Raw genomic sequence first — 14,079 nt, 5'->3', positions numbered from 1 at the left:
GTAATAAGACCAAAAGATGTAACTACACAAAACTGATCGATCTACGCCCTCCAACCATCCCGCTTTTGTAGGACAGAAAGGGGACACCCATGCTGAGCCACGGCCATAGTCCCACGCTACCAGGGATGTTATTTGAGTACGTATGTCTTGGTGGTCTCAAAAGATGCTCCTCAGAGACAGGAAATATTAAGCACCTTTCACTGGTCTGGCTTAAATTATTTCATAGTTCTGACTCTGAAATAAAACCTGAGCGTGGGAGCGAGACATGCCAGAAACATGAGAGAACTCTTTGTGGAGCCCTCCTGGCCCTTCAACTTCAATCAGACCCAAACCTCAAGCTTAAAAGGAAAAAAGAAAAGGGCGGGGGGGAGGAACCCCTACAAGTTAAACACAATAAAAGAATAAAAGGAACGAGGAAACATGTGCTTATTTCTGACACTTCACTCATGTAGCTCTTAAGTTTGAGGTTTGTTTGGAACTGAATGTATTCTAGTACCAGCATCTTTTGCTGGTTTTCCATTGCAGGGGCAGAGCAGGGGTAGTTCTTTGTAAAATGCTCTGAGGTCCTCAAAAAGAGGACCAAAACTAACTGCACACCCTCCAGTTCAAAAACTCTTGCACCACATTGACTGTGAATTGTTGAGACAGTGTATTAGCTCCTCTGAGTAGCTTCAACACCAGAAAAGCAATGTGGGGTAACCTGGAAAGAAAAGTTGCGGCAGAAATGGGAACCCTTCGTCAGCATCTTCTCCCATCTCTTTTTGCATATCCATACCCACCGGCAGCGCAGCGACCCAATTAGTTAATTGGCACGTTTGTGTTACAGGATTCACAGCTCAGACCTTCGGAAGAAAGGCAGAGTCACAGCAATGCTTCGCAGAGGTTTACATCACCATGTACCAGTTTGAAGGCAAAACACGTAACACCGACTGAAGCAAGTGGCCAGAGAACAGACCAGCAGCTACGCTTTGCTTCCAGGGTGAAGCATCACGAGTACCACTTGGTAACACTGACCTACTTATCCCTACAAAAGAGCTGCACAAACAGCCGACAACCCCATCTCCTGGGCTGCTGGTGTACACAGCTCCTACAGCTCCAAAATCTCTCTGGAAAATAACACTATAAAGAATGCAGCATGGGTGGGACCTTCCCAAGACCACTCCAGCTTTGTAGATGACAAGCTGACCATGAGCCAGCAATGTGCCCTGGTGGCCAAGAAGGCCAATGGTATCCTGGGGTGTATTAAGAGGAGTGTGGCCAGCAGGGCGAGGGAGGTTCTCCTCCCCCTCTACTCTGCCCTGGTGAGACCCCACCTGGAGTACTGTGTCCAGTTCTGGGCTCCCCAGTTCAAGAAAGATGAGGAACTCCTGGAGAGAGTCCAGAGGAGGGCAACTAGGATGATAAAGGGACTGGAGCACCTCCCCTACGAGGAAAGGCTGAGGGAGCTGGGCTTGTTCAGCCTGGAGAAGAGAAGACTGAGAGGGGACCTTATCAACACATACGAATATCTTAAGGGCGGAAGTCACGAGGATGGAAGCAGTCTGTTTGCAGTGGTGTCCAGCGACAGGACTAGGGGCAACAGGTGCAAACTGAAACATAAGAGGTTTCAGTTGAATATGAGGAAAAACTTCTTTACTCTGAGGGTGCCCGAGCCCTGGCCCAGGCTGCCCAGGGGGGCTGTGGAGTCTCCTTCTCTGGAGATATTCAAAGCCCGCCTGGACGAAGTCCTGTGTAGAATGCTCTAGGAGAGCCTGCTTTAGCAGGGGGGTTGGACTAGATGATCTCCCGAGGTCCCTTCCAACCCTTGCCATTCTGTGATTCTGTGATTCACAAAAATAATTGCTCTTTTTGCCACTGTGTTCTGCGAGGGCAGAGTCAGAGCAAGGCTGCGTTTAAGAAATCCCACTTTGTACCTTTGCCTTCCAACAGCATCTTTTGTTTACTGGGCCCCAAATGTTAAAACCCCTCTGTAATCTTTCCAGGATGAAAGGGCAGAGAGACTTCATTTTTTCAGGACGAAAGCTTTCAAATCTGCAGGAGTGTTTCAAAAATGATCATTCATGCTCGCCAATCCAAACAAAAACCCACACGCGAGTACATGGGAATACTAAAGAGAAACAGCCCGCGCAGCAAGCGGCGTTACACAGACCTACAGCCCCAGACGCAGCAGACCAGGCAACCTGCTGCTCCTCGAGCCAGAGCCATCACTCCAGCGATACGTACAAGGAGGCAGAGCGAAGTCAGGGGAAATAGCACAGTTGTTGATGGAGAGTTGGAAGAGCCTAAGCCCATCCATTTGACGACTCAGAAGCACACCGTATACAAGCAGGGTACCAGGATGAACCTAAATCACTGCACTGACACCCCCTCCCTTCATGGCACCTTGTGAGGTCTGAAGTTACGGCTTTGCTCTGAATCATATTTTTACTTGTGGCTTTGAGTCATGTTCAGAAGTTCAGTACTAAAGCAGACTTTGCAAAGAGCAAAAACTAAATGATAGCTCCGTAACAACGAAGAGCCAAGGAGACACTTATTAATTTGCAGGGCAGCAGTGACACAAAGAGGACCCAGCACTAACCATACCACCAACCTCTTCCCAGGACTTCCCAGAAACAGATCCTTCTGCCCAGCACCTTTTATAATCACAAGACTGGGTTTCACAGCAGGGTTCTCTCATTCCATTTGCAAGCAAAGAACTTTAGAAAACTCTTCAAACGAAAGTTTCCTGAACACCAGCCACGGCTTCTGAATCAACACTCCGGTAGCAGATTCCTCCTCTATCCCAGCTGATGGTGTGATGTCTCTTTACTTGCCAAACACCTGCTCATCAGAAATGAAGCTTAGTGCTTTATAGCATGAAACAGACTTTGCAAACATATGAACCAACCATGCAAATGAACCATTTGTTCAGGCTTCACGCGCAGCAGCCCATTCCTTGGCAGATCTGCCACTCAGACCGGCAGCGAGACACAGCCTAGGTGGCTCGTGGGGATCGCTCCGAGCCAGAGAGGCACAACTGGAGCACTGAGAGCTTCAGTCCGTCGCTCAGTCCTGGATTCTTCTAAATCCTGTCCCCCAGTGAGCTGTTCCGACTCATCCCAGAACCATCATTAGGGAACAAGAGCACTACAGGGAGCGCAGGCATCTGAATAAACATTCAAGAGTTGACAGAGCCTCCACTCCTCCCCCCAGTCTCTTGAAGACCTGAGACTTTTCTGATGTTTGGCATCTAACTGCTTCAATGTGCCACAAAGATGCGCAATGACAAGCAGCTGCATGCCATTAACGCAAAGCATCACTATCTTCAATTAAAATGCCTCCATTTCGTATGACACGGGGAGCTCTGTGTCTTCTTTAATTCTGCACCGTGTGCTTTATACAACACAGACCTTTCCAAAGCCCCTGCATAATTTCCCTTGCATTGAACAGAAACATAACCTGGGAAACTTTACACAGTGGAGACAACTCAGCAGAGGCAATCATGTTAAGTATGGCAGGAACTGGATCAGCGTAGACTCAAATGCAAACTTCACCTTTGTTCAAACCAGGGCCAACAAACCCAGATTCAGGCTTCAGCCATACAAAGAAACTTTGATTCCTACTGAGTAATAAGTTTATCCCTCATGCTTTTACTTCCATGCAACCATTTCTTCTGCTACAAATCTTAGCATCTCCACAGATGATCAACAGGGTCAACTAAGCAGAAAAGACTGAACACATGTCCATAACGCTCAACAAAAGTTATGCACAGGTACTTCACCCCAGGCAAAGCTATTCTAAACAGTCCCCTTCCCACACATATAAATATGTTAACTCCAAAGGGTACCAGTGTACAAGAAGTGCTGCCCACATCAACGACAGTTTGCTCCTTCGGCTATAATTTTTTGTGAAGTATGGGTGTAAGAAATCCAAGAAATGGATATACACAAAATATCCAAGAAATGGATATACACAAAAGGTAACTCAAAGACATTCAGCTGACCTAAACAATGGTAATTTCCTAGTAATTTCACTTAACGGCTTCGGAATTTGCAATACCTCATGCAATCAACATGCACTGGCCCCACAGATAAAAGCTGGTGGCTTTAACTTTACCCTCTGAGACATCCCTTCCAGTGTGCACCTCTCTGATAAGCACCCAGCTGTTGCAAAGAAGAACCACAAGACTGAAACGTCTCAGATCTCTTTTTGATTTTATTTAGCTTCTAAAGGAGGCACTTCCAGACTGCAAAACCTGTGAAGAAGCACCAAAGATAATAAAAACAAAAACGGTGACTTGCTTTCACTGTATCAGCCCAGAGAACCCCATATCCTTTAAATGAGAAATCCCATCCAAGAAAGATGCACATGAAGGTTGAAAGCACTGCATGTCTTAGGGATCTGGATTCATAAGGAGGTAAAATTTTGATCGGAAAAGGAAACTGAATATCCAGACTGAAATGGGAAATTCATACTAACAGTAAATGGGAATAAAAATATCTGCTTTTATTACATTTTGATGTAATAGCCTCCACCATGTCCAGTTCTGCTAACATGAGATGTTTGACATGCCTCAAACATGAGTATCAAAGAGGTTTCAGTACTTGTCTTGGATTTCTCAAAAAAAAGGCAGTTTTTTTACAGTTTTTGTAAAGTCCTAAAGTTGTAGCCATAGTCTGAAGAAATACAGATAATATGGTATCATCTAAGGCAACCTATTACTTTTTAACTTGCTGTTCACAAAAAGACAGCAGCCTAGTTCTCTCTACCTCCAAACCTTACGACCATGTGGGATTTAGTTTTTTGAATTATTTCATGGATTAAAAGCTAACACATATAATTTGATAAATACACAGCCCCCTGCCTCCCTCTTTTGGTGCTGATTTCAGCATCGTCCCAGCAATTGCACTGAGGGAGCCCAGTCCCTTGGATGGTGCAGACCATGGGTTTCTGTCAGCACTGCTTCTCCAGCCACCCTGAACCTCACACCAAGCCCTGGGCCACAGCCACCTCATGACCAGAACTTGTAGTTAAAACCTTCTGGTGGAACAGTTTGGATTTCCCATGTTTTCATTTCACATTAAGAACTGGACATATTGGCAGGGGAGGGAATTTGGCATATTTGAGAGTAAAGACCAAGCAGAGAAAGATCCTGTGTTCTGACAGGCGGTAACTCCACAAAACCAAGAGTTTTAAGGCTGCAAACAGGACTAGAGAACAACTTTCTAAGAGAGAAAGACAAAGTAACACTTTGATACTAAAGTCAGACAAGAGAAACTAGAACAGGGACAATCCTGCTATGGGAAGAGCAATCATTACCAGCAAGTTTAACAGTGGTACTATTGTGCACTATTGTGAGGTGAACAGAGATGGCCCCATCCCCTCTTCATCCTGGAAGAGAGTCCGTCACCTGGAAGAGCTCAGTTCCTACACCAAGATGTGACACAAGGAAAAACAAATGGTTAAATGCCAGGGACAAGGACTAAACCCAGGGGCTGTGCCTACAGTAGTGAGTTAAACCATGCCAGAGTGGTCCCAAACAGTCCCCAGGTAAGGGTCAGGAAATGGCAGAGGCTGGGGACTGTCCCCAAAGGGAGCTGGGATCAAGCTGTCCCAATTTGGAGGCTGGAAGTTTAACAGTGTGATCATGTCCAGGCTGTGCCAGGTGGGCTGAGGCCAGGGGACAGGCCAGGAACACCACAGCCTGACTGACAGTCCTAACCAGTGACATCCCAGTCCCCAGAGCTGCACCCTGACAGACTCAGGGGAAGTGCTTGGGGATGGACATGGAAGAGACAATGTGCAGATAAATACTTCTGAGGGGGTAAGCCTTCCAAATACACATTAGTATTTTGAGTATCTGTTTGCTTAACACCGAATGGGGATATGTGAACTCCCCATAAGAGAAAATCTGAAGGTGCTCCATATCCTCTCTTGCAGGCAGCAACTGCTCTCTGCGGGAATAAACAGGGCTGCACTTATTGCCTGCCACACAGCAACCCGCAGGCTCCGATCCTGTCACAAAGAGAAGAAAGAGCATGCAAAGGTCCCTGCCAACAAGCCAGCACTGGTGACTAAAACACACTTTATCCAATAAAAGACTTGAGGACATCTCTTTCCTTGAGCAGTTCTGGAGATGATTCAAGATTTCCAGCATGACCATGAGACACCTCAGCTCCAAGGAACAAGCGCTCTTGGTCCTGAGAGTTTTGGGCTTCTAGCTGATAATTCCTGTCCGTGTGCCTGGGGAAAACCCTTGTCCTGTGGGGCCAAAAAATTTCCTGGCTTAAAGAAAAAAATAAAATAAATGAAACTAACGCTCCTCTTCTTCCCCAAAGTGCTCTGAAACCAACACATAACACTAGGAACCAGCACACTGTCCATCCCCTCATCCAGCGCTCTCAGCCTTCACCTTTCAAAACATTCATGGTGCAGCACTGGCTCTCCGTGCAGCCACCTGCACGGAGGGGATACCACCCTTCGGGAAGTCCGGCCAAGGCCACGCTGTCCTGCCCTGGAGCAGACTTTGCTGAAGAAGAGCAGATCCGGGAGATGAAATCATTGTATGTATTTTTAAGTGCTTACAGATGAGCAGGAGGCGAGAGGAGGGAAGAACCACACGTTTCTGCAGCTCCTGCAGTCGGGGTTGCACAGACCAAAGGCACTCCGAGGGAGAGGTGCTTCCTCCAGAGGCTCACAGAGCTCGCCTGGATGGAGGCTGGGGTGGCTCTCACTTTGTGTCTGTTCCTGGCAAAAAGGGAAGTGGCACACAAAAGTTTCCAGCTGTATTTACTTCATTAACTAAACAAAATGAACTGCAAAAATATAAACATTTAAAATTTAAAAAGCAGGTTAACACCAAACTAAATTATCAGGCTAATTAAGCCCCATCTTCTAAGCCCATTTGTTCTTTATCTAATAATTAAATAATTATTTCATTAATTTGGGAAGGGAGCAGTGTAATTTTAATCCTCATGACAAAAGAGCATTATCACTGTGTCAGTGACAACGGAGAGCTGCATACAACAGCCATACAACTCAGACAAGCTTCATGGATTTACCCACAGGCCGAAATCAACGCCAAAACGGTAATTCCCGATGCCAAAAGTCGTCCAGCCAAATTAGAGGCACGTAAGATCCCAGCTTATGAAACAGTCACCACAGTCAAAACTAGGTAAACTGTTACAATTAAAATGCAGTTAACATAGTTCAGGTGGAAAGGATGACTACTCAAGATAAAATATACAAGGTCTAACATTAAGAGCACATACAGGTGCTTTTATAGAGAGAGGTTTTATTTAATCTGTAGTGCTCGAGAGAAATTGTAGGTCCCTTTCTCCTGCTCACACGCTTACCTAACAGCTGTCTGCTAAAGTTCAGGTGAGTGCAAGTGTTTCCCTCCTAGCAGGAACTGGAGAATGAACAAGATTTTAAAAGTCAATACATACAAAAAGAACAGCAGCTTGAGATGAGGAAAATTGCTTAAATTTCATTTCTTCCAAGTACCTGCAAAGCACCCTCTCTCCCCCTCACTCAAAGACCTTAACACTTGTTTTTCTTCTTTACCTCCGTTTATTGATTTTACAAGGAAAACCAGCAGCAGAGTATTTGCTAGGAAGGATGAATTATGTGTGTAGATTCAAGAGGTTTAAAGCAGACTTGCCCTGAAATCTGAGAATCAAGTTCTAAGCAAGATTATTCAGCCTTTACTATGTCCACAAGGGAAAAACGTTTTCCATGGGAAAACAGATCCATGAGCTGCCTAAGCTTTCGTTTTAGACAATTTTTCATTTTTGCACCGTCTTCAAAACCTTTACATTTCACAGAAACGTTTATGTTTTCATTGTAGATTTCAGAAAAAGCATAAACAAAAATTGTAATTTCCTAAAAGTATCAAGGAAGCTTTTCTCATTTATTGCTTTACTGCTCTGGAAAAAAACCACATTACTTGCTTTAAAATAAATCTAAAATGAATACTGCTCTGCTAGACTCAAGGCATCTGATTGCATAGAAAGGCAGATTTCACTTGATGTGGTGGATTTGCTGTGCACAGAAAAAACTCAGCACACACGAACACATGGCAAGCGACACAAACCAGCCAGGGCCCAGCCAGCACGCCCACGTCAAAGGCACAGAAAGGGGGCATAAATAAAAGCAAGTGAAAGCCATTTGATGATGGCAAGAATTCCTGGGTCCTAACCCAGTGCTGACTTCACTACAGGGCTACTCAGTGAAAATTTCTCTATTTTAACTAAAGGGTATTAATCCAAGCCAATTAGTTCAACCATACTAAACCACTGTCGGCAGAAGTGACCTTCTTTCGCATTAGCTTAATTTGACTCTGGAAGTAAATTAAGGCAAACCTTCAGGCAAATTTCATTCTGAGCAAGAACTAAATTTCATAAACTTCAAACAATTGAAGAACCTGAGAAGCTGAATTCAAATTAGTTTGCATATCCATATGCAGATGAGCCATGAACCTCCCAGCAATTCTTCCAAACACCCCACAGCAGTCTCAGCCCAACTTTCTGCTCCCAGACTGAAGTGTGATACTGCTCTCCGAGTCGATAATCATCCTTCCACCTCCCAGATGGCTCTGGTTCCACAGAGCTGTGAACGTATAGCTGTCTAGGGCTTAGAGATCCTGGGAATGGAAAGCATTATATGATGCTTAAGAGTATTATACTTGTGCGTTGAGTGCTGTAGCCCAGAAGCCAGCCGTTAAGAGAAAAGTCAAGAGGCAGAGCTCTTACAAAAGAGCTCAATAGGAGGTTTCTGTTAAAAAAAAATTAAAAAAAATGGGAGACTAGGGAGTTTGAAAATATTAAGGAAGAACAAATTTGTTTTCCAAGCTCATTTTACTGCATCGACTCTGTTAAGTGAAAAAGGCTGCTTAGAGGGTATGAATTGAATCAATCGTACCAGTTTAGGGAACACACAGACACAGCGGGGGGAGGGGGAGGGGGGAATAACTCACCCAGCTTCAGAAACGCAAGTTGGCTACGAAAAGGAAAAAGGAGGCCACTGGGGCAGGCAGACAGCAGAGAGGTCAAACAGGAGGAATGGATTTCCCCCCAACTTTTAAAGCAAGGAATGACTAAATACCAGCTGAAGTTGCTGAGAAATGGGTCGCCAATTAAATCCAGCCCAGAAGGCAAGGCCTACAATGAGATAAACTAAACAAGATAGAGATGGGAGAAATCCCTCCTCTCAAGTGCTGTAATCAGGGCATATGTAAGGAAACAAATCATGACAAACTTGCTTGTTGATCCCTTCTGCTCCAGGAACAGAAGAGTCCCAGAGCTAAGAGCAGCTCAAAAGCAGCTGAGAGAGGAACGCTTAATGATGGCTCCCCATATTTGAAGAGAGAGGAATTATCTGGCAACGATACACAAGGCTGTGCTTGAAATGACAGAATTGCAATTTCAGAGATGTAATTTTGAGCTTTCTTCAGATGATGAAGCTCTACTGGAACATCAAAAAGTCCCCTAAGAGCAAGAGCAGGAGCCCCATTTTTCAGCAATAAAACCACAAGATGATGCACGGTGGAGAAGCAGTCTGGTTCCCGGTCCAGGGGTACGGCTTGACAGCCTCCCTGATTGCTCATCTTGCTCAACTTGTCCATAGCCATGAAGATCATTACGCCGCAGAACTGCACGTAATCAGAGCTCAGGGTTACAGAAACAAACTTTGCACATGCAGTTTCTGTATTTGGCTTCATTTCCTCTTCCAAGTCTCTCCTCAAAGCCACTTGCCCTTTATTTCCCTTCCCAGGGTTGCTGGTCTTCAACAACCAAGTTGTCCCAAGAGGCACGTGCATTGCTACAAACGGGGCACACAGTCGTCAGATGGGAAAGGGGGTTAGGAGGAGGGAAAACCAACCCTTCAGAAATAGGCAGCTAAGCAAAGCTATTTCCAAATAGCAGGCAACACTTCCCGACATTTTTCAAGAAAACATCAAGAGCTCTTTAGTAAAAAAGGTAACTAGAAACCCTCCCCTGGCTGAGCCCAGCACTGGGAATACCCCCCTTGATGCACCACTTCCACGAAGGATACGCGACCCAGGAGCAGCGGGAAATGTGCTTCCATAAGCTCAATCTCAGCAGCTGCATAAAAGACCAAGTGATTATTAGGATGCTCAGATGAGCTCGTCTCTTGTGTTAATCAAACTTGTTGGTTAAGTCATTACTCACTCAAAGATTTTTCCATTCCCTCGTAAGGCACCGAAGCACAGGGAGGCAGTGGTGGATTGCGTCTCAGCTACTGCCATCCTCACCCAGCAAATATCACAGGCTCCAGTAGGGAGTGAAGTGCATGCACCGTGCTAAGATTTATTATTTTGAAAACCATCAACGACACACTTAGCAGAATTCAGAATTTTCTTCTGGGGAGAAGAAACTTACTACATTTCATGTGGGAGTCAGACATCTCTACTCCCACAATGAAGTTTGTACTGACAAACACGGACACAAATCTTCATGAAGTCACACTACTCCCCCCACTCTTAGTGGGAACCAGCGATATTCATTTCAATTTGGAGTACCAAATCCCTCAAGCCAGAAGCACCAGGCAGAGAATAACCACATCTTGCCGTGTACTCTGCAATATATGACTTGGGATTTAAAGAGGGGAAAACAAGTTATCACACTGCATTTTATTTTTCTGGCTCTTAAACCCTTGCCAATTTGTCACTGAGAACCAGCTCGCTCTCCGATAGAGATGCACGCGGTGGGACAGACTCCAGCTCGTTCTCCCACAGTCTGAAGGGCAAACAGGAGCGAGGCTTTAAGTGCTAAAGCAAACAGATCTAGCGGGTTGATGAAAGCGGCCGTACATAGCTGCTCTTGAAGTAATTTCTTTGTAGCCTTCCTTCCCACAGATAATTATGAGCTTAAATGTTCCAAGACTTCAAATGAAATTTTGCACTTTCTTCAAGTTAAAAAAAATAAAAATATTAAATCTCATATGCTTTTTAAGTCAAGATTAATGAATCCTCACAAGAATAACAGTAATAGCCACAGCTACCTAAGCAGTAGACTTGGGGGGGTGCTCCGGGGTACCCAGTGTTCCCAAACCCCGGGTTCCCACATCTGTACTTCCCTCGTGGGCAGCCCGTGCTCAGCCCACCCACCAACCGACCCAGCTTTGCAATGGGCAACCAATGCTACCAAGCACCAACTATGTGATGGTGATGCAAGGACACGTTGGGATGGACGAAGACAGCCCGACACAGAGCACAAGGACCTAGTCCCACAGCAAGTACCGACAACAGCGAATGTATTTGGAAACCAGAGGTATTTTTCCCTTTTTCCATAGATATGCTTAGGGTCTTGTAGAAAGGCTGTACCTCAATCTGCATTGAACTCATAACTATTTCATCTAAAAACTGTTAGGCTTAATATTAGTCTCTTGGAGACTATATACATACAAGCCTTCCTTTAAAACTGAATTTGAGTAATATTGATTTTTACGAAGAGGCTTTCACGAAGTCCTGTTAGCAATAAAATTAGCATTTGGGACAACAAAGCTGTAGGTCTTAACTCCCCAAACTCTGCGAGTGTGAGCTCAGGGGAACCTGAGTCCAGGGACTGGAGGAATTCATCTAGTATTTCACATCCACCTTTAAAATAAAAAAATGACAGTGCCTGGGCCAGCATGCCTCTCTGGACTGGGATTTAATAAATTATGGCAATATTTTTTTAAAAAAGAGAGAAAGAGAAATTAAGAGACACCATCACTCCCACAAAGGGCATAGACCAAAAAGGGGGGCAAGGTAGAATATACCATGAGACACTAATAGTTTCTAATGCAAAAGAATGGGTTTTATTCTTTCCCCCAGATTTGGAGAGCATGCTATATTTTGCGTAGCAAGTGGCAGGGGGTGGGGGGTGTAAGTAGTGGAGGGAAGAGAATATCAAAATCAAAACAAGTCACAAGGCATCAACAATCCCTTGATGACAGGAGAGCAGTTTTTGTTGGCACAGCTCACGACAGCTGGAGGAATAATTGCAAAGCTGAGCGAGAATGCCTAGAATATATTTTGCCTTTAGATTCTCAGATGAAAGATGCTATCCACAAGCACTTTGCAAACGTTAATTAAACCCACACAGCCCCTTTTGGCAGATCAAGAGTATTTATCCTTATTTTTGCAGAGAGGGGAATGAATATCTTGGGCACTTTTAACATAAGGTATCTACTCTTTCTTCTTAGGACGTGGTCCATAGATACATACACCATTAATAACCCATATTAAACTTTCCAGTTCAGCAGCCTTTCCCCAGCTCACAGCCAGGGTAGAGTTGATACCTCTTCTTTCCCTCTAACTACTGCTGCAACAGAAATCCTGACTCTGCAGAAAAAGCAAGCCAGTTCTGGCCATGCAGGTCAACAGAGGTGAATATGAACACTACAAACAAGCTTTAAAGCAACACCATCCCTCTATGAGTTGTAAAAACCCACCAATTTTCAATTGCTTTTCCTTTGGTTTTCCTCTTCCATAAAGGTGATTCAGCCTTTCCGGACTGATGGGGCTTCATGCTGTGAAATGCCTCCCCACCTGAGAGCTGTTCCCTGCAGGATTGCTGCTTCTCAACACCACTTTACAGACCACACCGCCTTTGTAAAGCCACCATCCAGGGAAACATCCCGGGCTCTTGGGCCACTTACCTACATTCTGACCACAAGCTGCCAATTCCAAAGCCCCACTGCAGGTAGGGAAGAGCATGTTCTCATTACCCCCAGCTCTGCCTGCCCTAACACCAGTTCTTTCCTGCTGGAAGAAGAGAAACACTTCCAGCATCTCCCCCTTGCAGTGCTCCAATTAGGGACTCGAGTTCCTCCTTGCTGAGCCCAAGGCAAGCACCTGCAAAACCGATAACAACTACATTTCATCCATCTTCCCTCTAATTAGACATTATATCAGCACACCTAAGTATTTCGAAGTAGCTTTATGCCTAGCCATCAACAGCTACTGCTACAGTTCTAAGCAAGCTTTCTATTCCATATATTGATATACATACTGCACTCTCCAACATGGTAAAATAAAATATTATTAGTGTAAATTTAAACCAATATGCTGAGTTAAAGCAGGGGGAACCAGTGGAGATAGAAAGGAGCAGTGAAATATTTACCAAAAAAAGCAGAAGAGGCATGAAGTATTTGAGACACCTACACTGGCAGGGCAGTAGTACTGCTGTCTTCTGTAAAAAAAAGAGTTTATCCTCAAAAGAAAACCAGTCAATTATTTGCTAAATTGACATGGAAAAATTTGTATTTGAGAGGAGAAGGGTCAGTTTGTTGGATCTACAAATAGTAGCTGAAAACATCTGCAAGGACAAGAAGAACATGTATAGTCACATGTGAACTTAAATGCCAAACTACAGAGTGGTGGCCGATGCTTGTGATCTTACCATGAAAATAAGTGTATTTGGAGTTCTTCCCTGTTAAAAAAAAAAAACCTCGAGGCAGCTGATTAAGTATATATTTCAGTTAGAAACACCTTTAATGATGCAGTTGGAAAGGAAACGTAAGAATAAGTGGAGCACATCCAAAGACTTAAGACACTAAAAGGCATAAAATCCACTAGTTTTCAAAAGTCTCACCCCAGCGTATGTATAGCCTAGGAGAAGCGTGGATAGGAGCATAATAGTGTAAAATATGTAGATTAAAACCTTGTTTCCAGTCTAATTTCTCATCTAACACATACTTGACAAAGACCCCTTCTGCCTTATGCTGCTGAACACAGAAGAAGGATCTCTGTAGAGATGAAAAGCGTTGTCTCTTCCCGCAGCAGTCAGGTATTGAGCGATGCCTACCGCCCTGAAGGTGGACAAACACAGGCGCCTCACTTGTGACAGCAAAATCAGTTCCCTACGTGCAGCCGAGTCTGTTGCAGATGCCTTGGACATGCCAGTTCAGCAGCAAATACAGGTCCACCAGTTTCATATGCAGTGAGTGCACTGAGTTAAAGCATTCTTCAACCTAAAGGAACTGTCAAGGAAGTAAGAGTATGGGGATACAAACTGCCATTCAAGTCATTTAGTCTCATGCTCTAGACTATTTTACTCAAATTCAACGTCATTCTTATGTTTTCTTACAACA

At 44.5% G+C, this 14,079-nt stretch overlaps 1 protein-coding gene across 23 annotated transcripts in view; it reads right to left on the bottom strand.

Moving 5' to 3' along the window:
• Positions 1-14,079, bottom strand: part of EXTL3 (exostosin like glycosyltransferase 3) — a 134,205-nt gene that overhangs the window by 84,775 nt on the left and 35,351 nt on the right. For 2 of the 23 annotated variants that reach the window (XM_035895427.1, XM_035895430.1), the window contains one exon: positions 6,565-6,726. The exons of 20 other annotated variants lie outside the window; for them this stretch is intronic. The gene's annotated coding sequence lies outside the window, so the exon portion shown is untranslated. One more of the 23 variants, XM_035895434.1, reaches the window with a different exon arrangement.

This window comes from Egretta garzetta, unplaced genomic scaffold (assembly GCF_000687185.1).
Source record: "Egretta garzetta isolate BGI_Z169 unplaced genomic scaffold, ASM68718v1 scaffold325, whole genome shotgun sequence".
Taxonomy (NCBI): Eukaryota; Metazoa; Chordata; class Aves; order Pelecaniformes; family Ardeidae; genus Egretta; species Egretta garzetta.
The sequence above is the reverse complement of the archived record's forward strand: the minus strand, read 5'-3'. Positions and strand labels throughout refer to the sequence as shown.